Raw genomic sequence first — 24283 nt, 5'->3', positions numbered from 1 at the left:
CTTGAGACAGCGCAAGCTAGCAGTAAGCTAAAGCTAATATTTACATTAAAGCGATGACGCTTCTCTCAGACCAATGTTTTCGCGTCACGTTTGGTATCAGCTCGGGTCGCTTGGAACCCCAACCGAGGTGGTATGAAAAAAAGTATCGGGTACTACGTACTGCACCCAATGGAAAAGCTCCCAAAAGAAAGCTGACCCGACCCAAACTAAACCAAACCGTGGGGTACTATGCAATGGAAAAGCGCCAATACATACAAGTAATTTTAGTGTTACTGGTGAAAACAGCAGCAATTGGCAGCAGGAAAGCAAGAAATTACCATCATAAACCATATTTTGCCAAAAAGCGCATTTTTTTTAAATGGCGCAATTGGTTGAAGAGTTAAGTTCAAATGAATAGAGCTTGGTAAAATGTGTCAGCGACAACACATCCGGTCTAATAGGGTTAAAGGGCGCCATCCCAGTAACAGAATATGTTCCTTTATATTTGACAGTGACCTCATTCATCAGCATAGCCTAAAGACATTGTGGGCAATCAGCCAAATGCATTAATGATGTCATAGTGGTATTACACATCATTGGTGAGTGCCAGTGCTGCTGCTACGGGAAACCAATGAGACGCAAGAACAGAACTATTGCAATGAATATTGTATCCCATAATACAATTCACTCAACATTAAAGCTGAAATAAAGTAAATGAAGTAAAAATAGCAGGCTTTTAATTGCTGTAAATGTATTGATATCCTACATAATCATTGTAATTTCATAAAATAATTTCTTAAAAATGTTTCTCATCTCACCATATCCACAGTTACAGATTCATCATATACAATAAATCCATGGGGTAGTATTTCAAAAACATTTAAAAATAGACGCATTTACCAGGCTACATGTGTAGCAGCTCTTTACGCCTTCTAACGTCTCATAATCGGTCCTCATTTATGTCCAAGAGACTCAATAAAAATCTTTTACATTTTAATCCTTTAATTTTTCATATTTAAAAGCCTTTTTGTGTTGCTGCGCATCCATGTATGTGATAAGCAAACCCGCGTTGTCGTCCCGTTTATAGGCGCATATTACTAATGCGCTCTTTAAATAACCAAAAAAATTCCGCCATTGACTTTAGACCAGGTTGGTCAATGGCGTAGTCTATTTTAGTTGCCTCAAAATAGCAACGCACCAACAATGCGCCTGAACACACCTCGTTTTCAGACCAGAACACCCATGGGGGCAAATGCATTTGCTTTTTAAACAACGTGGTGCTAAACGTGAAAATGATAATTGCGCCGGGTTGAAACAAGCAAAAAACACTTGCGTCGCGCATTGCGAAAATACTAATTAACCTTACATCCATGTTGGTAGCAGGGATAAATTATTATTACAAGCATATATATTGATTTGTTGGGTACAATTTTGCGGGAAATGTTAATTTGAAGTTATCTGATGCAAAAAAAGGCAACCTGATCTCATGTAACAACATAACTATTTTATTAAACTGATGATTTTGTACGAATTCATACCATGTGAATCATACAAAACTATATGATTATCAGATTCAAACAATAATGAAGCTCCACCCCTAAACCCACCCCTGAAACCAAAGTCACCAAGGCAAAAGCAGATCGTACTAAAATGTAGCCTTCGGATGAGGTTGTACAAGTTCATTCAAATGAGCCACCTCATAAAATAGTTAAGAATTGCCATGGCTTGGGCTGGAAAATAAGTAAATTGCAATTTGATGTTTCAGAAAGACATGGTTTTCATAATGAACTGGTTAATGACATCACTTTTTTGACAGATCGTTTAATTGGACAGCCTTGGCAATTCTTACGCAAATAAATGGACGACACTTGCTGTAGTAAAGGTGTAATGTCATGAGGTCGTGTGACAGCAATAAAAGTATTGTTTTGCATTTGCATAAAATGTTTAACTTATCATACAATTTTTTAATAAATATTGGACACAGTATTTTTTCATGCAGTATTTAGTAGCATTTAAAACATAGCCTCTTTTTTGTAAGAGCCCCCACAGAGATATACACCAGATGCTCTTTTTTTCATCTTTGGGGCCCCATATTCAGCCCTTAGCACCTGGAGGGTGTCAGATTTTGAAGGGAGAACAAGTGAGAAAAGAAGAAAAGAAAAGGAGGGGGTGTATGAATTGTGGTGAAGGGGTTGTGGGGGTAGGATATATTTTGCTGATGCAAAATGTGGCACACTTCTTGCATGGCACGACCCCCAGTCTCTCCATGTCTTGGATCCATACAAAAGGCCCCCGAGCCCCACTTTACAGGCAGAGATCAGCCCACAAACTGTCTAAGTCACAGCTCTGAAGCACAAAAGCCCCGCCGCTCTGCCGTATGGGTCTCCACGTGTCTCACTGCATATGATTTGCATCATTGCTTTTGTTAGCGACTCCCCCGTGTATAATGGGTGTAGCCTCTATTCAAAGTCGAGATTTAATATGATGTAATGCTAGCATGTGTTAAGTGTAACAAACAATATCGTTTCAATTTCACCACAGATTTTACTTGTACAGCCCATCAGAGCACATATTGGTTAAACGCTTCTTTATGCAAAGTGGTTTGTACTATATAGATGTAGTTTGTATTATATTTACGAACCAAAGTTTGTGTTTTATGCATTTCATAACGATATATTATCCTCTGCTTCTGTCTGTGAAAAACATATTTAAATAAAGTGAAGTAGAAATAATGGGTAAATTGTGAAACAACTTCTGTTTTAAAACATGAACCACTGGTTTTCAAGGAATCGACCTCAACTGATGATGTCAGTGTCTTAGTTAGACATGATAGACTTATAAATAAGTAGCAATAGTTGAACTCACTAGACTTTTTAAAGCAGTGTCACAACGCAAACAGAAATATACATGAGTTAATGAAAATCAAAAATTAATAGTAAAACTCAAAGATTATATTTGGTGACAGCTGGTACAACTATGAAAGATCTCCCTGAGGTCCTCAAGCATCCCATGTGTGCTGTCTGGTGTGCACTTTTTGAGTTGCTCTTCTGTATCGCCCCCTCGAGGAGGGAATATGTAATTAGCCATGTTCTTGTATTGCTTTTGTTAGGTTTTCTCAACAGTAACAGGAAACATATCATAATGAGATTACAGACTATTTTATACTTAAAAAACAAAACAATATCATTCCTTCTGTGTATGTTTTTTAGCATGTCTATCATAAAATATAAAGAGGATGAATTATTGTTGTGATCCTGCTTTGTATTTTTTCATAGTGCAAGATCATCACCTTGTGGTCAGATGTAAATTTTTAAAAAGTTTCTGAAAACCATCTGTGTTGTTTTTTTACCAAAGATCTCTGGTATCTTCTGCAAGTTTTGTTGTATGCAGAAATACACAATAATAATACTAGTCATGTGTTTCTTTCATAATACATGTGCTTTTTGAAGAACACAGTTTCACAATGTGTTGCACTGTCCAATTACAGTCACACTATCAGTTTCAATGTAAATATTTGTATGACAGTCTATGTGTGACATCACACATACAGTCTTTGTACTTAATAAAGCACAAGGAAATGAAACCACGCTCTAAAAAATATGTTGATTGTTTTGAGTCAGCACAAGATCAAAAACATGTTTTAGGCGTAGAACTATCCCGGATGCAGCGTAGTTTGAGTCATTGGGGCGACGTACTTCCGTGTTATTAGTGCGACAATGACATGTGCACATGCTGGAAGAGAAAGGGTATTTTTTATATCATGCAAATTACGTGCAAACAGAAAGCTTTGCCCTACAAAACGTTAAATGCTAAATTACTTATAGTACTTTTGGTGGGCTGGTTGTATTTATTAATAGTTTGGATAGCATGTTAGAATTCCCATGTGTATCTGCCTCAGGGCGTAGCTCAATGTTTATTTCAGTTTTAAGGAAGTTGATGTCATTCTATTATTTTGTATCATACTTTAACAATATGTGGTCAAAGTTTGATCAATATCCGTTTGTTCAGTTTTGATGATTTTGTCTTCCACGCTTAAGGCAGGATGTATAAGTGACAGCGTGGCCGTATGAAAGAGAAAATCCCTGTCAGATCGACATGGGTTAGCAAATATCATATTAAATAATTGGCTGATGTTACATTTGATGTATTTGTAGCTTTAGTTATTGTCAAGTTTTAATGCATGACTCATGACTCATGAGTATCTTTATTTTTTTACAGGTCCCAGTTCAATGTGAAGATGCTGATAAAGTACATGAGTTTGTATATTACAATAAAGAACAAAATATCTTGTGACACATAATGAAGTTATTAATGTATGTAAGCAAAGCAGCTAAACATTGTGTGACTCCTTGCAGATTTCAGTACAGTGTCAAGATGACCCATTCGGGTTTAACTGTGAGATAGTCATTGGTGATCAGTCTTATCCCATAAGGAGGTGCACACCATATGTGAATGGGTCAGTAGATCACAGGTCAACCTTTTTAAAAACTAATCTGATACACGGTTTGTAATCAAAGTTTTAGTATTTTAACAGAATTTTTGTTTCCCTCAATACTGACTGTAGGACTGCAGTTCCTGAAGAGAATCGGGACAATGGTGAGTTGTGAATATATTTTGTGAATATGTTCAGTCAACAATAAATCAAGATGTTTATTGTGCTAATGCACATTACAGGTCTTATTACTCATGATACATCCACGAGAAAAGTAACTCACAATATCTCTAACATGACTTTGCTTCCTGACTGATGCCACCAAGATCATAAGTTTTAACCTGTTGATAAAAAAAGATACAAGGCTGCGAAAAGAGCTTTAGTTTGAGTATGTGTCTGTGTGTGTGCACATGTGTCTGCACATGTGCACGTGACGTGCCTACTTAATCCTATTTTTTGGACAAATTTGTGACAAATAGTGATGAAACCTAACTCAGACCACCCTCATTTACACTAAAAGTGTCAAACTTCAAAATGTTTCCCAACAATTATAATTAAAAAAATATTTTTTTGTTATAGTTAGTTAAGTTCACTTATTAGTTTGTGTAAACAAATGCCTCAGCAATTGAATGTATTTTAATTATGTGGCAAATTTCCACCTAAATGATTACATTAGCTCAATGTAAAAAGAGTTTAGTTGCATGCAACAAACCTGATAAGATACACCTATAATAATGTAATAATATTATGTGGGAATTTGCCACTTAATTAAAATACATTCAACTGATGAGACATTTTTTTGAGTCTTCAACATATTACAAAGATTATTTTATTTGATTAAAATGATGTGGCCCATATTTTTTATAAAGAATAATAAAGAAAAACTCTTTTAATGTTTGCTGACTTTATGTACTGTACTGTATGCTGTTGTTGTGGTCTCTGTTAGTTATCTGTTAAGTTGTTTTTAATGAATGATGTTTGACATCATGATTGAGGTTTGTGTGTTCAGTGTTGGGGTCCAAGTGCATGATGGGAGTTTGATCCTAGTAAAAATGCATTAAACACAAACTGTCTAAGCAGTTTTCCCCGTGTAGAGCATGTATATAACGAGATAACAAAGTTTAAAAAGAACTAGTTATTTTTTATGAGTTGGTGAACTTATATCCTTAGTTGAGTAAACTCATAATAATTAGGCAACCTAATACAAATACTTTTCTAAGTTGATTCAACAGATTTTTTTGTAATTAAAGTTAAAGAGATGGGTCTGTTGGGTAAATTGACCTAAATTATTTGAAGTACCTCCTGAGATTTTAAGTTAATATTTTTAATAGCACGTTTGCATTTTTAACTTAAAAAAACATTTATATTTAATTATGTTTTGTTTCATCAGCAGCTGGTGAAGTGCTGGATTCACTTACTGGGAATGAAAACATCAATGTGCCCACAGTAGTCTCAACAAACACTGATGTCAACCAAACTATGGGAGATGGTAAGAAACTACCAGCTGTTCCCAAACTGCAGCATAAAACACTGTATATTGCTGTTGTTTGTATCAAGATTCACTCTCAAAAATGTTCTGTCCTACCTTAATGCAGGTGTATCATCAGGACTTATGACACCTGGTAGCAGAAGAAAAAACAGGCCTGAGATGATGGATACAGACGGATGGTGCAACAAAGAGAAGCATGTGCATCCAAAGGGCAAAAAGAAAAAAGCTAAAAGAAGAGGAAGAAAATAACACATTGACCATTAATGAGATCAAGCCAGTATATAAATTAAAAAAACACTCCATTTGTTTTCTGTAGTTTCAGTAATGTATTTCTATAAGCTTTAACAAATGCCTATAACGCTAATTTTAGCCTTTCCTAATGCTAACCTACTGTAAACAGTAGGTTAAAGAATAAATGCTAAAGAATTGTAAAAGTAAAATTTTTTATATAACTTACAAGATTACAAGCAAATATGACATTGCTAGTTACATGACAACCTTTACTATTTTTTGGTTTATTTAATTAAATTATTATTACTCTGGCTTGTTGATTGTGTGATAATAATTGTATACTTTTGTTTAATTGCAAATAAAAAAACTATAGCAACACGTGGGAGCAAGTGCGGAAGTGGTGGTTATACAGCATCTAGCACGCAGCTAGTTCATGACAATGACATAAAATAGTGTAATCAAATATACATGTAATAAAACATTAATTCATTACCTTATATATGAACATGATTAGCGAATTCCATGCATTCTGGATGTTGAAAACAACATATCCCATTGTTCCACTCTTCTTCATAATGTCATTAAGCTTCAACTTTGTTATATAGTAAAGTCATTAGTCAATATTTAAAACAGTAAGAATGACAATTGAACTGAAATGACAGTAAGTTGAAAAGCTAAGCTGAGTAAACTTAAAATTTTAGGACAATTTATTTATTTACAGTGTACAAATGCCAAATGATGCAGAACAGGGTTTAGGTCAGGACGCATGCACACAGTATTACGTGTTTCTGTAACATCCGTCAGGTGGAGTGGCCTCATGCTCCACCAGAGGGCTCTCTCTCACTCTCGGACATTCAAGACAATTCTGCACTACATTTCCCATAAAACATTGCACAGACTCAAATGAGCTTTCATTACTTACACCCGTAAGAGTTTATTTTTTGTGTGTTAGATAAGATTGGATATATTAACTGAAACAAAAATCAAAGGGCACTGCGTAAAGTGATTAAATTAAATAGAAAAATCTGAATTAAATTTAGAGTGGAAATAAGTAAACGTAACAAATTTTAAGTGCAAAACCTTACATTGGCTCTGTTAATTTTTTTTTACTTGTCGGAATATACTGCATGGGATACGCGGGCCGGAAGGGGTGTATTTCAGTGTATTCCAATAAAAGACTGTGTGTGAGGTGAAAATTATTCATCCTTTTTGTTTAAGTTTATCAGTAACACTTGAATCCTTTAAAAACAATTGATTACTGATAAGTAATAAATTATGTATTTAATATTTACACATTGTTATTTTTAATCTCGTCTCAATATGTTCTTTCCAAAAATATTGGCGCTCTTTGTCATGCATGAATAGCTGTTTATTGTTTCATTCATTTGTATTCATTTATTTATTTCACTATAGTGAATATTGGTAGATTGAAGGCTCTTGTGCTGGAATGAGCTTCTCTCCCATGTTGGCACAGATTTACGATTAAACTGAAATTTCATGACAACTGCAAGTAAGGGGCGAACTCTGACAATCATGTCCGAATGCCGTGTACAGTACAATGGAAAGGTGGCTTTACTCTCGACTTAAGGCCATTCAGAAATACCGGATTGTTGGCACAATTGTCTGATAGTCTAATAAAAAATGCTAATTTACAAGAAAATGTCAGATGCACAATAATGATGATGCTCATTAAAAATGCAGTTTGCTGTGCATCCATTCAATGACTGAAATATAATTAATCATTAGATCTTTTAGTACTCTTTTAAAATATGTATCAGTGCCCTATACAAACACAAAGTTTAAACAATTTAAGTACTACAGCTTTGTTTATACAACACCGTAGTAAAATACAGAACACTTTTTCTTTTTTGTTTTTGAAAAATGTCACTTAAAGAGCACCAATTATGCTAATAATTTAGCACGTTAGCACGTTATTGTAATATCCCATAGTACATACATGTTATTAAAACTTTAATTAATGCATTGTGAGTCTTATAAATTGCTTACATACCTCACCGATTTCTGCCTGTCTGGGAAACGCTCGGTTTAGTTCCTGTCTCCGCCTCCCAAAATGTCTAGTGTATTCGGATTGGTCAGATGACTACTCAACTGTTATTGGTCAACTTGGTTCAGCATGTGTTTGAAGGGTTACGCCCCTGACTAGGCGTGGGTTTTCCGGTTCTGACTGAGAGTCACAGGCAACGTAAACAAGCGTTATATTTCTCTATAAACGATGGTGTCTGTACTGCCTTACCACTTCAAGCACGATCCAGAGAGTTCAGACGGCCGTTACGATATAAACGATCTCCATCAATGAACGCGAATGGATTTAACTTTTTTAGGTGTCCTTAGTTCTGCCAGAATGCTAAACGAAGACGAAAATGTGTTGCAAAGACATCCAAAAGGTAATTATAATGTACTACATTACTTTGCAAACTATATGGAAACACCAAATGTAGCACATAGAAAGTATTTTTTGAAATGATTATAAAACTATTTCACTTGTTAACATTATTTTACTATAGTAAACTTTATTATAAAATACTGCTTACATACTATATTACTGTGCAAACTATATGGAAACACCAAATGTAGCACATAGAAAGTATTTGTTGAAATGATTATAAAACTATTTCATTTGTTAACATTATTTTACTATAGTAAAGTGTATTATGAAAGACTGCTTACATACTATATCATTGTGCAAACTATATGGAAACACCAAATGTAGCACAAAGAAAGTATTAATTGAAACGAATGTTAGTTCTACATTATTTTACTATGGTAAAGTTTATTATGAAAGACTGCTTACTTAAAAGTGCTCTTTTTACTTATTAGGTTTTAAGGAGAATGCAACAGGTTCCAGGGCCTCTTACCTGCGTGATTCATCATCCAGGTTTTGCACAAATTGTCTAAATCCCTACACACAGAACATTTATTGTACCGACTATAAGCCTTTGAGGTGCAGGACTAGAGTAAGTTTTATTACATTTTTAAACCAATAACACTAAAGTATTATTATAGTAACAAAGTACCCAAAAGAACAAAAGATGTAACTTTAAAGAAAATATAATAGTCAGTCAAAAGTTTTTTTTATTTTTTACAAATATATATTTAAATGTTAAACAATATACAAATAAACATACTTTAGTAACCATATTGTGCTCTTGTTTCAAAAATTGTTCAATTCATTTCTTACAGCTATCTATTCAGATAAATGGCATATCAAAGCTTTGTCAGCTGGTGCTATTTAAGACGACACTATAAGGTTATCATCCTGTCGTGTGTTGTTCTCCAGATATGCTTGGAGCTTCCTGATCGGAATGTTGGCTTCCGACGACCCCTGCACTGAAGATGGCATGCAATCACGTCCTCCTTTGAAGGTCTCTCAAACTGTGATGCCAGGTCCATTGGAATCAGGGTTTCCTTCAGCTTATCTTCAAATACCTCATCAAACACAAGCCTGATCACATCCTCCACATAACTGTAGAAATATTGCAGTCAATAAATCTTTTGTTTTGATCATTTATTTCCCTGCTTCATACATTAAGTTTTTAATTATGAATGTATTTGAAATAAAACATTACTGCTTACGGTATGTCATTTGTGTTTTGTGAACATAGCCTTGTACTTTCCCTCTCCTGCTTTTGTTACGGCTTGGTGACATTGTAATGGATGGCTGCAAGGTACAACCTGTAAAAATATAAGCAAGCATAAATTTATTGTAAAAGTAAATACTACTTTATTTAACACAGTTACTAAAATACTTAAATACCTGCACAGCATTCCAATAAATGAGAAAATCAAATTTTTTTGCTGCAAATCTGAAATCTCAGGCTACGGATGGCAAAGGCATCCACTGATGATGGTGATGGAAACATTGTGAAACGATGCTACTGCGTGGGTTCCTATGATTATGCAGAGAAAAAAAACTTTGTCATCATCAGTTCTACATCTAAGACTGGTAGTGGTTTCACTAGCTAAATACATCATTTGTGTTACACACCTTTGCTCCTGCCGGATATGCCAGTCTGACTCCTTGTACTGTGTGTTATGATGTTGCATGTTTGCATACAGTGTAGAAGGATGTGTCCAGCTGCGAATCTAAGATATAGACAAATAAAACAAACATGTATTCAGTCAAAAAGACATATTATAACAATAGAGTACCATGACTATAAATTGTTAGACTATTCATTAAAACGTTAATGTATTACATATTACATGGCCCAACATTAGCAACACACATTACGTGTTTACTTCGTTTCAAAATCTAAGAAAGCTTCAAGTAAATACAACAGTAAAATACATATAACTTTAAACAAATCATCTGTACTTAGAGTTTCTTGAGTTTGATCATGAGAACAAATTTTACCGGTAACAGTTTAGCTGGTAACTTAGCAAGTTTGTAAACATGTCTAAACCAACATCGATAAAAAAAAACGATAGTCTGCATAATTCAACGTACACGTGTGTAAATATGGTACGTTGTTTATGAAATACAGTATTACAACACAAAACAGTTCGCTTGCAAGCTTAGCTCTACACGCACATTATGTTAATCTCCGGTTACCGGTTACGTAATGTACAGTAAAAGGCAAATAATAAACGTGAATACTTACAGCCTGTGATCCAGAAGTGCACAGTAATCCAACTTTCAGGAGGAGACGTCCAGCTTCGGTTCATGAGAAGCAGTTATTGTGAAAACTCTGTGAACAACTTCTGACTGGATTTTTCCGGAACCGTATTAAACATGATGTCCTCTGTGTAAGTCCATAAAGTGCTATTTTGCCCTCGCATCTAAAGAGACAGCGTCTACTCGAGAGATTTAATCGCTTAAACGATGAAACAAGAGTTTGCAAACAGACTCCCAACCTCCGCCATTTTAGCTCTCTTCTGACTCGGCGCTCCCCACCCTCGTCTTTGAGGGCGTACCCAAGCAAAGCAGAGAGGGCTGAACTATGATAATGTTGGTCTTATCTACGTCACTAATCCCAGGAAGTAAACTGTTGCCTACAATCCGAGTGTTTTTTGTAGTCCTCGAACGTTAGAGACGATAACTCGCGTCATCGTTTTCTTTGAGGTATGTACTTTTTGAATATCGTTAACATGTACTAATACACACTTACACACAAAATGATGTTTAAAAACGTGTATCCCATAATAGGTGCTCTTTAAATATAACACAACAATGCTATCAAAAAGATCCCCATTTTCAATATTACCTTGTAAGGTAACACTACACGCCTGCACACATATGCATCCTTCACAAAGCAATAAATACAATCAAGACAGTGAAAGTGTTATAATGGAAACAATGGGATGCAAGCAAAGGCAGCAGATCCAAGTGCAGCATAAAGGTTTCAATGTAAACATTTAGAAAGGTACAAAAACAAGGAACAAGAACAGAACAGACCAGAAGAGGAAACACGTAACATTACAACATCGATTGACAAACAAGAACTGAACAGGCAGATAAATATATACAAGAACAACCAATGACAAAACAGAACTAATTAATAACTATGGCAACAGATGGGCAGTGGGTGGAGTGAGCATTAATGTCTATGGGAACCAATGAATGAACAGAAAACGGTAGGGAGAACATGAGAACAACACAAAAACAATGGAACAAAACAAGAACTTCAAAATAAACTCAGAAACGAGTCATGACAGATCACCCCCAGAGTTGCTTCCAGCATTCTTAAACCAAAAGTTCTGGTGGGAGGCGAAGTGGAGGTGGACCAGTGGGAGGGATGGAGGGCCAGGACTGTGCAGTGGCAAAGGCGGACCTGGCAGAGGTTGGAGCCAGGGAGGAACCGGAAGAGCAGGAAGGCAGGACGGAGCCGGCAGAGCAGGAAAGCCAGGGCGGCGCCGGAAAAGCAGGAAGGCAAGGTGGCGCCGGCAGAGCAGGAAGCCAGGAAGGTGCTGGGGGAACCAGAGACCAGGGTGGAACTGAAAACCACGGTGGCATTAGTGGTGTCAGGAACCTGGGCAAAGACAGAGAAACAGAACGCAAAGAAGGCCTCACTGCCAGGTTAGAATCCCAGGAGAATACAGGCAATTCAGAGAACTCTGGGGGCAGCCATCTTGGCCAGGGCAGAGAGTCTGGAAAGTTTGTGGTACCCATCTTGGACATAGGAGTGTTTAGAAGTTTTGTGATCAGCTATCTTGGATATGGCAGAGAGTTCGAAAGCGACAATACTGGCTGACCCACAGGAAACAGGGAAATTAGAATTGACCATTTTGGCTAAGACAGGAGACTCTGGAGACAAAGATTCAACCAACATGGTCATGACAGGGATATCCTGTAATACTGTTTCAGCCAACTTGGTCGCAACTGAAAACTCTGCTAACTTATGTCAATCCTCTACAGTTGTACTTTAAACTTCAGGCAACTCAGGTTCAGACCCCTTGGCCGTGACAGGAACATAGGAGACTCAGGTTCATCTTCTGTGAAGACTGAAGAACAGAGCATAGACCACACACACAACACTAAGCCATAGGCATGACAAGAAGTACACTGGAAAAGAACATACCTCAGAAGCCACAAAAACCACTGGACTTGAAACCGCTGGACTTGGGCCACCAGCCATCCATACAGACACCAATGGAGTATCTGCCAAATTAGACATCAGACTGCTATGTCTAGTAACCCCCATTTTGTCTGCTGACACTGATAAGGCAGTCATCTTGTCTGTTGAGGCTGGGGGAGCGGCCATCTTAGAAACTGACTCTGATGTGACGGCCATCTTGTGAACTGGCTCAGGCGTGGCAGCCATCTTGTGAAGTGGCTCAGGCGTGTCAGCCATATTGTGAACTGGCTCAGGCATAGCGTCCATCTTGGGAACAGATTCAGGCATGGCCCCATATTGGAAACAGGTTCAGGCATCGCAGCCATCTTGGGAACAGGTTCCTCGGGCTTGCCACCATCAGCTTAGAACAGGTAGGCTTCCATGATTGGACACTGAGCCTGATGCTTACCCCCCCCCTAAAAAAATTTTTTAGGCAAGACATCCTCCTCTACCTCACCCATAGTGAAGGGGAATCCGCCCAACACCAGGGCCAGATCTACAAAATCCGCAAAACTCCCTTGAGGGAGCCCTGGTGGAGCATTAAGAGTCTCATGGCCATTGATCTGTTTTATGTTATGTGTTTCCTGTTCTGTTCTGTTTCTGTTCCTTGTTTTTGTAACTTTTGGGATTTTTACAGTTAAACCTTCATACTGCACTTGGATCCACTGCCTTGCTTTTAACCAACGTAACAGAAGGCATTGAGTTTGTTTAGATGGACAATGAGATAGATTTATTTTCTAAATGACTCTGGACTATAAATCGTTAATAAAATCACTATCTTGTATAGCATAAACACAGTACTGTAGGCCCCCATTGTTGTTTTGCTTGTTTTTTGGTTTTAGGACCTGAAAATGCTGTTGTCGTATTATAAATGACCAACCAAAACTGATACAAAGTTTCCCAATTTAGTTGTACTGTAAAGGTCAACCAAACTTATCTGTTTAAATACAGGTTTTCTTGTTATTTTAAATCATTCAAAAGACAAATTTACTAATAAAGTATTATTCAAAAATGGTGTATATAATCATATTTTAAGAATACCAGAACAACATTTTTTCAGTGAGGAAAAAACTAGAATCACAATTGACATACTTTATGGCAGTGATTTTCAATCTTATCCCAGGGGATCCACTGCTCTGCATATTTTGAATGTCTCCCTTAACTGACACACCCATTTATTTTCATGGTTCCCTCTCTTATTGAGCTAATGATCTGAATCAAGTGTGTTAGATAAAGAAGACATGCAAAATGTTCAGAGCAGTGGGTCCCCTGGAAACAGTATGAAAATGACTGCTCTATGGTATCCATCAATGTCAGTCCCTAACTAGTAAGCAAAAAGACAAGTTTACTAGCTAATAGCCATGTCTTTGTAACTTGTGACAGTTGACCTCATATTCAAAAAGATCAGCATGGCCTATTTCTTATATGCATAGAAAATTTTTACATCGAGTTTCATTGTCATTGGTCTACCAAAAAAGGGAAATGCTAATGTGATGCATTCAGCAACTTCTAGTAAGCTGGTGTAACATTTTAAATAAGGAACATTAAAAAGGAACATAAGGTTTACCAAAAAAGGAACTTTCCAGTCACAACCGTACAGCTTTTTTAGATAATCATGTTGTTTTCTGGTATGTAGGACTCAGTATATGATAGTGCTTGGAAGAGTACTGTGTATCATTTTCATTGTTTTATTACATAGATAAAGAGAGTTAAATGTTAATTCAATATGGTAATTCAATGGTTCAAGCTTCCATCTGTAAGGATTACATTTTACAAGAACTGAGGGAAAACCAGAGGATGACCAGCACGGAGCAAACATCTTGTGTATTACATGTAATACATTTTAAGTGAACTTGCTTAAAGTTCATAAGAGATATCTTTTCTGTAGAGATGAAAGATAAACAACTACAGTAGGAATGAAAAGCTGCCCAGAGCCAACGACAAAAACTTACAGATATACAGCTTTAAAACAGAGGTAAGAACACTGCTACAAACATCTAACTGTACTTAATTCGTTTAATGCCAAGTTTTTCAGAGATGTGATCATTAGTAACCACTTAAAATAATCAATTTCATTTTTGAAAAAGTGTGAATTTTTTTTCTATATTTGCAAGAAGTGGACTAAAACAACATTCAGTTACATGTTTATAGCTTTATAAATGTAAGCTTTCTTTACAGTCACTATTGTTCATTGTAGTTTAATAAAATTCAATTTAAGATCTCTTTTATATTAATCATCTCTTTTAAAATGATAATGATAATATTAATAAAGAGAAAAACAACTCAAAGTCTGGTTTGGAAAAATAGAAGGGGCACACAACTTGACGTTACATGTAGTAAGTACGTAGTTGATTCTTTTAGAAGACGAAGACATCTAAAATGGCGGCGATACGCAAAAACACGGTAATGTGGTATTTTGAATACAGTATAACTCTCATAGAGGCGTATGTTTTTTATTAAGTAGGAAAATTAATTATGTTAGAATGAAGGTTATCTTAAAACTTTACTGTAATGCAAAAAATAAATGCATGGTCTTTTACTTGTTAACTCATTGTAACAACTAACATGGCGGTTAGCATCTATTGGAATAACATGTGTACTTGCAAATCTTCTTCCACATAACTTGTTTGTTTGTCATGCTGCTGATAATATACTGTAGTTTTTAGTCACTGCGCATTTTTAGTGATGACTATCACATATGATTGTTTTTTAGTTTTATGTATCGTTTCGACAACCAAATCAGGCTATTTCGATAGCAGACAGGGTTCATGACGCCCTTAAATTAAAATTTTGTTGGGGTAGAAAAGTTACTCTATAGTTAGTCTCTGTCACCTTGCAATTTTTGCTTGAATCCTAAAAGAGATCTGAAGATCCTAAAAGTGTTTTGTTTTACATTCATAAGCTTTAAATTAAAATGTTTTTTTAGTTTCGAGGAAGTTGATGTCTTTCTATTGTTTGCATCAGACTTTGATAATGTGTGGGCTAACGTTTACTCAATATCTGCAGTTAGCTCATAGTTTTGATAATCAACAGTCATGATCGTAACTTTATAATTGTAAATGTGTCTCATAGAAAAGAGAAAATCCCAGGCTGTGTTTATAATATATTTCTTAGTAGTTTAAGTAATTATAAAACCTACTTTTTAATGCATGGCTCACTTGTTCAATGCATGGTTCTGGGTTCGGGCCTACTACAGACCCCGGAGCCCTCTCTTTGTTTAGAAATGCTCCGGGCTCGGGCCAAATGCCGAGCTCAGAGCCCTCTCCTCGGACAGCACGCCAAATACGCATATCATTAATTCTATCTGACTTATTTGTAAGTGTGAACTCTTGAACTCTAGATTAGCTCGAAACTCTGCTAATTGAATCCTTGTTGGTGCAACCCACCCATAATATCTTGCGACACATAATAAAGTTATTTATGTATTTAAGCACAAGCAGCTAAACATTGTGTGACTCCTTGCAGATTTCAGTACAGTGTCAAGATGACACATTCGGGTTTAACGGTGAGATGGTCATTGGGGATCAATCTTATCCCATAAGGAGGTGCACACCATATGTGAATGGGTCAGTAGATCACAGGTCAACCTTTGAAAAACTAATCTGATTTGGAGGTTACACGTTTTGTAATCAAAGTTATAGTATTTTAACTGACTTTTTGTATCCCTCAATACTGACTGTAGGACTGCAGGACTGCAGATTTCAGTACAGTGTCAAGATGACCCATTCGGGTTTAACGGTGAGATGGTCATTGGCGATCAGTCTTACCCCATAAGGAGGTGCACACCATATGTGAATGGGTCAGTAGATCACAGGTCAACCTTTAAAACTGATTTGGAGGTTACACGTTTTGTAATCAAAGTTTTAGTATTTTAACTGACTTTTTGTTTCCCTCAAAACTGACTGTAGGACTGCAGTTCCTGAATAGAATCAGGACAATGGTGAGTTGTGAATATTTTGTGAATATGTTCAGTCAATATAATACATGAATATGTTTACTGCGCTAATACACATTATAAGTATTATTACTCATGATACATCCATGAGAAAAGAACATGTTTGTCTATTTCTTTAATTAACTGTAATAACTCTTTAATGTCTCTAACATGACACAATGTCTCCACCAAGATCACAAGTTTTAACCTGCTGATAATATTAGATACAAGGCTGCGAAAAGTGCTTTAGTTTAAGTATGTGTCTGTGTGTGTGTGTGTGTGTGTGTGTGTGTGTGTGTGTGTGTGTGTGTGTGTGTGTGTGTGTACCTGGTAATTATCACGTTGTGGGGACCAATTGTCCCCACAAAGATAGGAATACCAGTGTTTTTGTGACCTTGTGGGGACATTTTGATGTCCCCATGAGGAAACAAGCTTATAAATGAAACAAGATGATGTTTATTGAAAATCTTAGGTACAAGAAGGGTTTCTGTGATGGTTGGGGTTAGGGAACGGGGCAGGTAAGGGGAATAGAATATACAGTTTGTACAGTATAAAATGCATTACGTCTATGGAATGTCCCCACAAAACATGGAAACCAGAATGTGTGTGTGTGTGTGTGTGTGTGTGTGTGTGTGTGTGTGTGTGTGTGTGTGTGTGCGCGCGCGCGCACATGCCTAATTTATCCAATTTTTTGAACAAATTTGTGACAAATAATGATGAAACCTAACTCAGACCACCCTCATTTACACTAAAAGTGTCAAACTTCAAAATGTTTCCCAACAATCATAATTAAAAACATATTTTTTAGTTATAGTTAGTTGAGTTCCCTTATTAGTTTGTGTAAACAAATGCCTCATCAATTGAATGTATTTTAATTATGTGGCAAATTTCCGCCTAAATGATTACATTAGGTCAATGTAAAAAGAGTTTAGTTGCACCCAACAAACCTGATAAGATACACCTATAATAATGTCATAATATTATGTGGGAATTTGCCACGTAATTAAAATACATTCAACTGATAAGACATTTTTTGAGTCTTCAACATATTACAAAGATTATTTTATTTGACTAAAATGATGTGGCCCATATTTTTAAAAGAATAACTCTTTATGTATGCTGTTGTTGTTGTCTCTGTTAGTTATCTGTTGAGTTGTTTTTAATAAAGGATGTTTGTCATCATGATTGGGGTTTGTGTGTTCAGTGTTGGGGTCCAAGTGCATGATGGGAGTTTGATCCTAGTAAAAATGCATTAAACACAAACTGTCTGAGCAGTTATTTGACCAATGTTTTGGCCTTTGCTCCTGAGTAGAGTATGTATATAACGAGATAACAACGTTTAAAAAGAACTAGTTATTTTTTATGAGTTGGGTGAACTTATATCCTTAGTTGAGTAAACTCATAATAATTAGGCAACCTAATACAAATACTTTTCTAAGTTGATTCAACAGATTTTTTTGTAATTAAAGTTAAAGAGATGGGTCTGTTGGGTCTGTTGACCTAAATTATTTGAAGTACCTCCTGAGATTTTAAGTTAATATTTTTAATAGCACATTTGCATTTTTAACTTTTAACATTTATATTTATTTTTTGTTTTGTTTCATCAGCAGCTGGTCAAGTGCTGGATTCACTTACTGTGAATGAAAACTTCAATGTACCCGCAGTAGTCTCAACAAACACTGATGTCAACCAAACTATGGGAGATGGTAAGAAACTACCAGCTGTTACCAAACTGCAGCATAAAACACTGTATATTGCTGTTGTTTGTATCAAGATTCACTCTCAAAAATGTTCTGTCCTACCTTAATGCAGGTTTATCATCAGGACTTATGACACCTGGTAGCAGAAGAAACAGGCCTGAGATGATGGATACAGATGGATGGTGCAACAAAGAGAAGCATGTGCATCCAAAGGGCAAGAAAAAAGCTAAAAGAAGAGGAAGAAAATAACACATTGACCATTAATGACATCCAGCCAATTTATAATATAAAAAACACTCCATTTTGTGTTTCCGCTATATACATTCTACCGTGGCGGCCCGCCACGCCTATAACATCCCCGCCACGCCTGCGGTTGTGGATAGAAGGGATACAGCAAACGAAATCTCGCTGGATGAGCACTGTTTTATCCTAATCCTTCAAAATTTCACACGATTGTAGGATGTATTTGTATCTCATTTAGCCAGAGCCGCTGTTTTCATCCTAATAATCCTACCTCCAAATCTAATCCTAAACTTTTCGGCATTTGCTGTATCCCTTCTAGACAAAACCCACGGCGGCAGCTCGCAAAAGCTACCGAAATGTCTGCTGGATGTTACTGTCTTTAATAAACAAATTCCTTTCTGGATTCGCGTTGTTCACTCATTTATAAATAAATATCCTAAAATATCATAATTTCCTCCATGGGTTTAGTTTCATGCACAAATAGATTTAAATCAACAGATGATGATTAGGCTACGTCTCTGTTTTCAGAAATAATAATAAAATAAATAAGCCTACACAAAATATGCTACACTTAAATAATTATCAGATTGACAAAACGAATAAAAAAGTATTTGAGTTTCTGTTCTTTTTTGTGACGCCCTCTAAAACCACAGCAGCAGAAGGCACGTCATGTTTTTAATGATTTTAAATAAGCACAAGGTTTTCTCCTTATTGTGAGTTTACACAAATAAAAATACATCATTACACCATTTCGAATGTTGTTTTTCTTTTATCTTTATGACTATAAATTTAGGGTAATTGAAGGTACAAGGTCATCACGCGTATGCTGTTCACCGGCGCATATCTAAAACACCGACACAGCGCAGTCACATAAGTTTCACATTAAATGCTTAAATATTTGTCCAAAAACAAAAGGCTAAATACTGAACTCATATGCGACTGCAAGCCATTAATAGTCGAATCTGTTTAAGGAAACTTACATTATTCCCGTGGGAAGAGAAGGACGTTGGTAATAAAAACTTGATGCAGAAGGTAAGACTGTTTCATCTGCATATATTTGATGTAACGGGTGTAATAATAGGCTATTCACAGGGGCGCCGTTAGGGGGGGTTCAGAGTATGCCAGGCATATGGGCCCATGAGTACGCTAGGGGGCCCCACCGTCATCACTTTTCCCTTTTTATTTTTTTATTGTACACGTTTAATTATTAACACTGTAGTAAAATGTAAAGTAAATTAATATAAAACTACGGTGAATGACTTTGTGTTAAGTAAAATTGAGACACTTTTAAAAAACAGCGTGCAAGCATGACCTAGTAGATGTAATTACATATTTGGCGGTTCCGGTGGTTTTTAATTTGATTGTGCGGGTATGGATATGGGTGGGTCGCCAACAGTTTGGTGGGTTTCCTATGCAAAGTTACGACAAATAGTCGACAGCCCTACTGTTTGGCATTTCAAGGTAAAATCTCACATGCCACTAAAAAGCATTCATGCTGATCCGTAAACTGTATGTTTCATGAAAAAAAAATATTTGTGTTAATACAAAAGGACAGCAAGAGCTTTATTTAGGGAAATATAGCGACTGCTGACAACTATTGCATTCTAAGACGGACAATAACTTAATAGGCGTAGTTAAAAATATTATTTTCTAAATAAACATGAAATAGGAGAATTGTATAAGCCATAATTGAGTTAAATTTTAAATGACTAAGAGCTGGTTTTAATGTGACAGCGCATCATTTTCAAAATGAAAGTGATTCATTTTTATTCAGGTTTGCAACGGAGGTTTTGCCCAAAATAGTAAACTTAGTGCAGCTATTATAAACGCTATATTAGATTGTTTTTAACATATCCTAATAGAGAATGTCTATTTTATATTTATGTTTGAGTATTGTTTAAAAATTGTTGTAATGTTTTGTTTCAATTTAATCCGAATATTAAGACTCTAATTTTAAACGCCATATATTGGTTGTTGTAATGGATTGAAGGCTAATATGACGGTACAAATGGAGTGACATAATTTTCGAGTTTAAATTAAGTTTTGTTTGCTTCAAATGTCTGCTTCAAATGAATTTCGTTTAATATAATTTGTCTCTTAGTTTTAATCAATGTTTTGTTGATAGGTGTTGTGAATATTAAAGAAAAAGAACATTAAAAAGAACACCGTGCATCTCATTACGTAACAAATATAAACTACTGCAATATACTACCAAATGACAAAACATGCAGTATTATCTTTTTTAATGATATAGTTGCTTTTTGCAATTCCAGTGTCACTGGCGAAGGGCGTGCGCGGGCGAAGCGCACACTCTTAAAGATCAACGTAATATTAATTTTAATTTTGCCGGCCACCCTTTTTGTCATGAGCGGAGGACGGAACACATACCACACGTAGAGAACAGCAACATAAAGAGAATAGAAGTTATTTAGTGTTTTTCTGACGAATACAGTCAGTTTGTAAGAACATTTTTAAATGGACAATAAGATCATCAATATGAACTCTGAAGAATGAACTATTATAGGCTGAACATAACTGTACACATTTCGCTTCTTAAACCGCGCAGAACACTCGACTGCCACGACTTTCAAAGCTCCTACCAGAGATTTCCATAGATTCACAAATGCATCTTCATGCATTATTCTTCTTTTAGTGATCTATTTAAAATCATGTGAATGTTTTCTGCCTTTCTAGATTAAAATGATAGGCTATTCGTTTTTCGAATAAATCTGTTTTTTTTGCTTCATGCATTTATTTTTAGTTGTAAATGCGACCTGTAAAATTACATAAACGCACTCAACTGAGTAATTTTATATAGCTACACATAATGGTTTGAAAATCAAACAATCATCTAAAGAAAGGGGCCCAAAATTCTATCTTGCATACCCCCCTTGAAACTGTTCATTGCGCCCCTGGCTATTCACGTGTCATTTGCGTTGTAGATGCAGGTCGGGACTCAATAGACAAGAGTAAAATGGGGGTCTAACATCCAAGACCAAAATTTGACTAGTTTTTAAATGGCTCCGTGCTTATTTGTGTTTAAGATCGGTCAGAAGACCGTTCAAAGTTTCTATTTTACTGCGCGATTTGCGGTGTGACCGAGTCGGGGTCTTTGTCAAACGGTTAAAATTGCTGCTGATGTCGGATAACTGGGTGTTCGGTCAATCACTGCGGATGCGGTGATAAACACGAGCACGAACTTGCAATGCACACTACATTAAAACTACAATGAAATATCCGTACTACAAAATTACAAAAATTAAAAGTGCTAAACTTGGTTGTATGTGTTGTCAGTTCTCTAATAAACAAAAAAAATAATTAGTCGCTTTTGAATTTATTTTTTTCTACACTGTAAAAAATAAATTGTTAGCTCAATGAATAATTTTTTAGTAACTAGTTCCACAGAAATTTTACGTTCACTCAATTTCTGTCACCAAAGTGTTACCTGGATTGATGTTTTTTAGTTGGCCCAAATTTGGCTCAAATATAAAAAAGTATGTTGGCTCAATTAGCTTTATAGTTCATTCAACTAAAATGTTTTAATCAGTTGAATCTTTAAAAACTTACAGCAAAGACTCTGTCAATTAAATTTTAAGTATACACTCAATGTTTTATGTGTTACTTCAATTAATATTTATTATTTGGGATTTTTTTAATAACATTTTTAAATTATTTATCAAATAATTTATGCTGGTGTTGTAAACAAAATAATTAACTTCAGTCACATAAAAACAAAAGCTTTTTATTCACTTATTCACTTATCATACAGACTGAACATACAGAATTAAGTCTTCTTTAAATAGAGGGCATAAAACAGTCCAAAAAGCCTCCAAAGTCAGTCAGAACATCTCCAGGGCCATTTAGGAGACTTTCCTCAGCCAGTCCAAGCGGAGACTGTCTCGCTATGTCTCGGGTCTGCCTCTCACATCATCTCCGCTCTGGTTTGATAAACAGAGGAATATAAACACACACACACATACATAAATAACATGTTTAATATAATAAAGTTTGACGGTGAAAGACTTTATTCCCTAAATAACGTTAATGTTAGGCCAAATTTCCCTCAGACATCACACATAAACACTATTGGGCGGTTTTCTCGGACAGGGCTTTTCACTGACTAAAATAACTTACTGACATCTCTTAACATATGAGTGCTATTGTTTTATCTCAAAATGCACGCCAGTATTGTATTAGGTTTGTTTGTAAAAATGTCCCAATTATAATAAAGACCGAGTTCTAAACTCTGTCCGGTAAACCAACCCTATAACGTTATCCAGGCTTTTTATCTTAACTAAAATAGCTCCACTTTACTTCGGTCACATAACATAACACACTTCTAATATATCTTTACAAAAATATAATTACAAAAACGTCGAGTATTTGCGTCTTTGTCAATTAATATATTCTAAAATTAACATTTTAATTACAAACACTTACCTGACGTGAACTTGAGGAAACGGCTGACTTGTGTCCTTCCTTGTGTGAATCAGTAAGTGATTCCAGCTGTTGCGTGCGGATTGATCTCAGATGAAATGACCTGTGATCCAGATCCTTCCGAGTTAAAACATTTTAAATTCAAAATACACAGACGCACGCGCATACATACATACATACATGTACACGCGCGAGCACGCGCGCGCGCACACACGCACGCACACGGGTACACACACGGGTATATTTAGAAGTTTTAAGATTGTTATGATATTGGGACTATTTCTCCACTCGCACCTTCAGCTCTGAAGTTCAAATTCGCAGGCAGTACGCAGCCCAGTTATAACAAATGTGAAAGATATGAAATATCATTCAACAGCGATATCATTTAAGTGCAATCCTAAAATATGATTTAAAACATACCGGTAAACCTTTTATTATTAAGTATAAGAAATTAAAATGAATTAAATCGCATGTTTAAACGCCACAGAGATATCAGAGCCAGCAGTCGATTTCTGATGGGCTTGCCGAGGCGAGGCTGCGCTGGGCGGGGTGTGAGCGCTTAAGTGTCTGTGATTTTCTGGAGCTCATCTGGAGCTCTTCTCCGTCCGAAAGTGTCCGAGCACATTTTTAAATAGACGCTATCTATATTAACCGACCGCATATTTAAACTTAAAGCACATACATTCACGCCTGAACAACTCTTAAAATTACATTTTGTTACCAAATAACAGTAATATTATGAGCATTTTGTTGTCAGGAAACATAGCTGTCATAAGTCCACATATTGACCAGATTTGTCTTAATTAGTTCAGTCAACATAGCCATTCTGAATGTTGACTGAATTTGGAAATAACCATTCACTTAATGTTTTAAACACAGATTTATCTAGACTTAAAATAATATGTCTACTCAACTAAGCCCAAACAAGAAAATTGGTTCAACTTATATATTTTTGCCCTTCCAACATTTCATTAATTGGATTTTTTACAGTGTAAAGTTTGAATTTGATAGTGTATAACAATGGAGGAATAATAGCCTTTTGTATTCAATCAAAAATGTTTTTGAAGGGCCCCCATAAGCACATAGAGTGGAATAAATGCAATATCTTTATATAATGTTGAAGAAAACCCTTTAAAGTTACATAAAAAGTTGCTGTTTGTGACAAACATTATTATTTATGTTGTTTTTCCTGTTATTAACCACCTAAAAAAATCTTTTTTGAGCTCTCAACACATGATTTAATGGCTTATTTTAAGTTTGGAA

At 35.8% G+C, this 24283-nt stretch overlaps 1 long non-coding RNA gene across 1 annotated transcript; it reads right to left on the bottom strand.

Moving 5' to 3' along the window:
• Positions 1-22304: 22304 nt before the first annotated feature.
• Positions 22305-24000, bottom strand: LOC135770475 (uncharacterized). Its single transcript, XR_010542639.1, has 2 exons — positions 23024-24000; positions 22305-22521 (listed from the first exon to the last, which is right to left on the bottom strand). It is a non-coding gene; the product is annotated as an uncharacterized lncRNA (long non-coding RNA).
• Positions 24001-24283: the final 283 nt, after the last annotated feature.

This window comes from Paramisgurnus dabryanus, chromosome 8, assembly GCF_030506205.2.
Source record: "Paramisgurnus dabryanus chromosome 8, PD_genome_1.1, whole genome shotgun sequence".
NCBI classification, from domain to species: Eukaryota; Metazoa; Chordata; class Actinopteri; order Cypriniformes; family Cobitidae; genus Paramisgurnus; species Paramisgurnus dabryanus.
The sequence above is the reverse complement of the archived record's forward strand: the minus strand, read 5'-3'. Positions and strand labels throughout refer to the sequence as shown.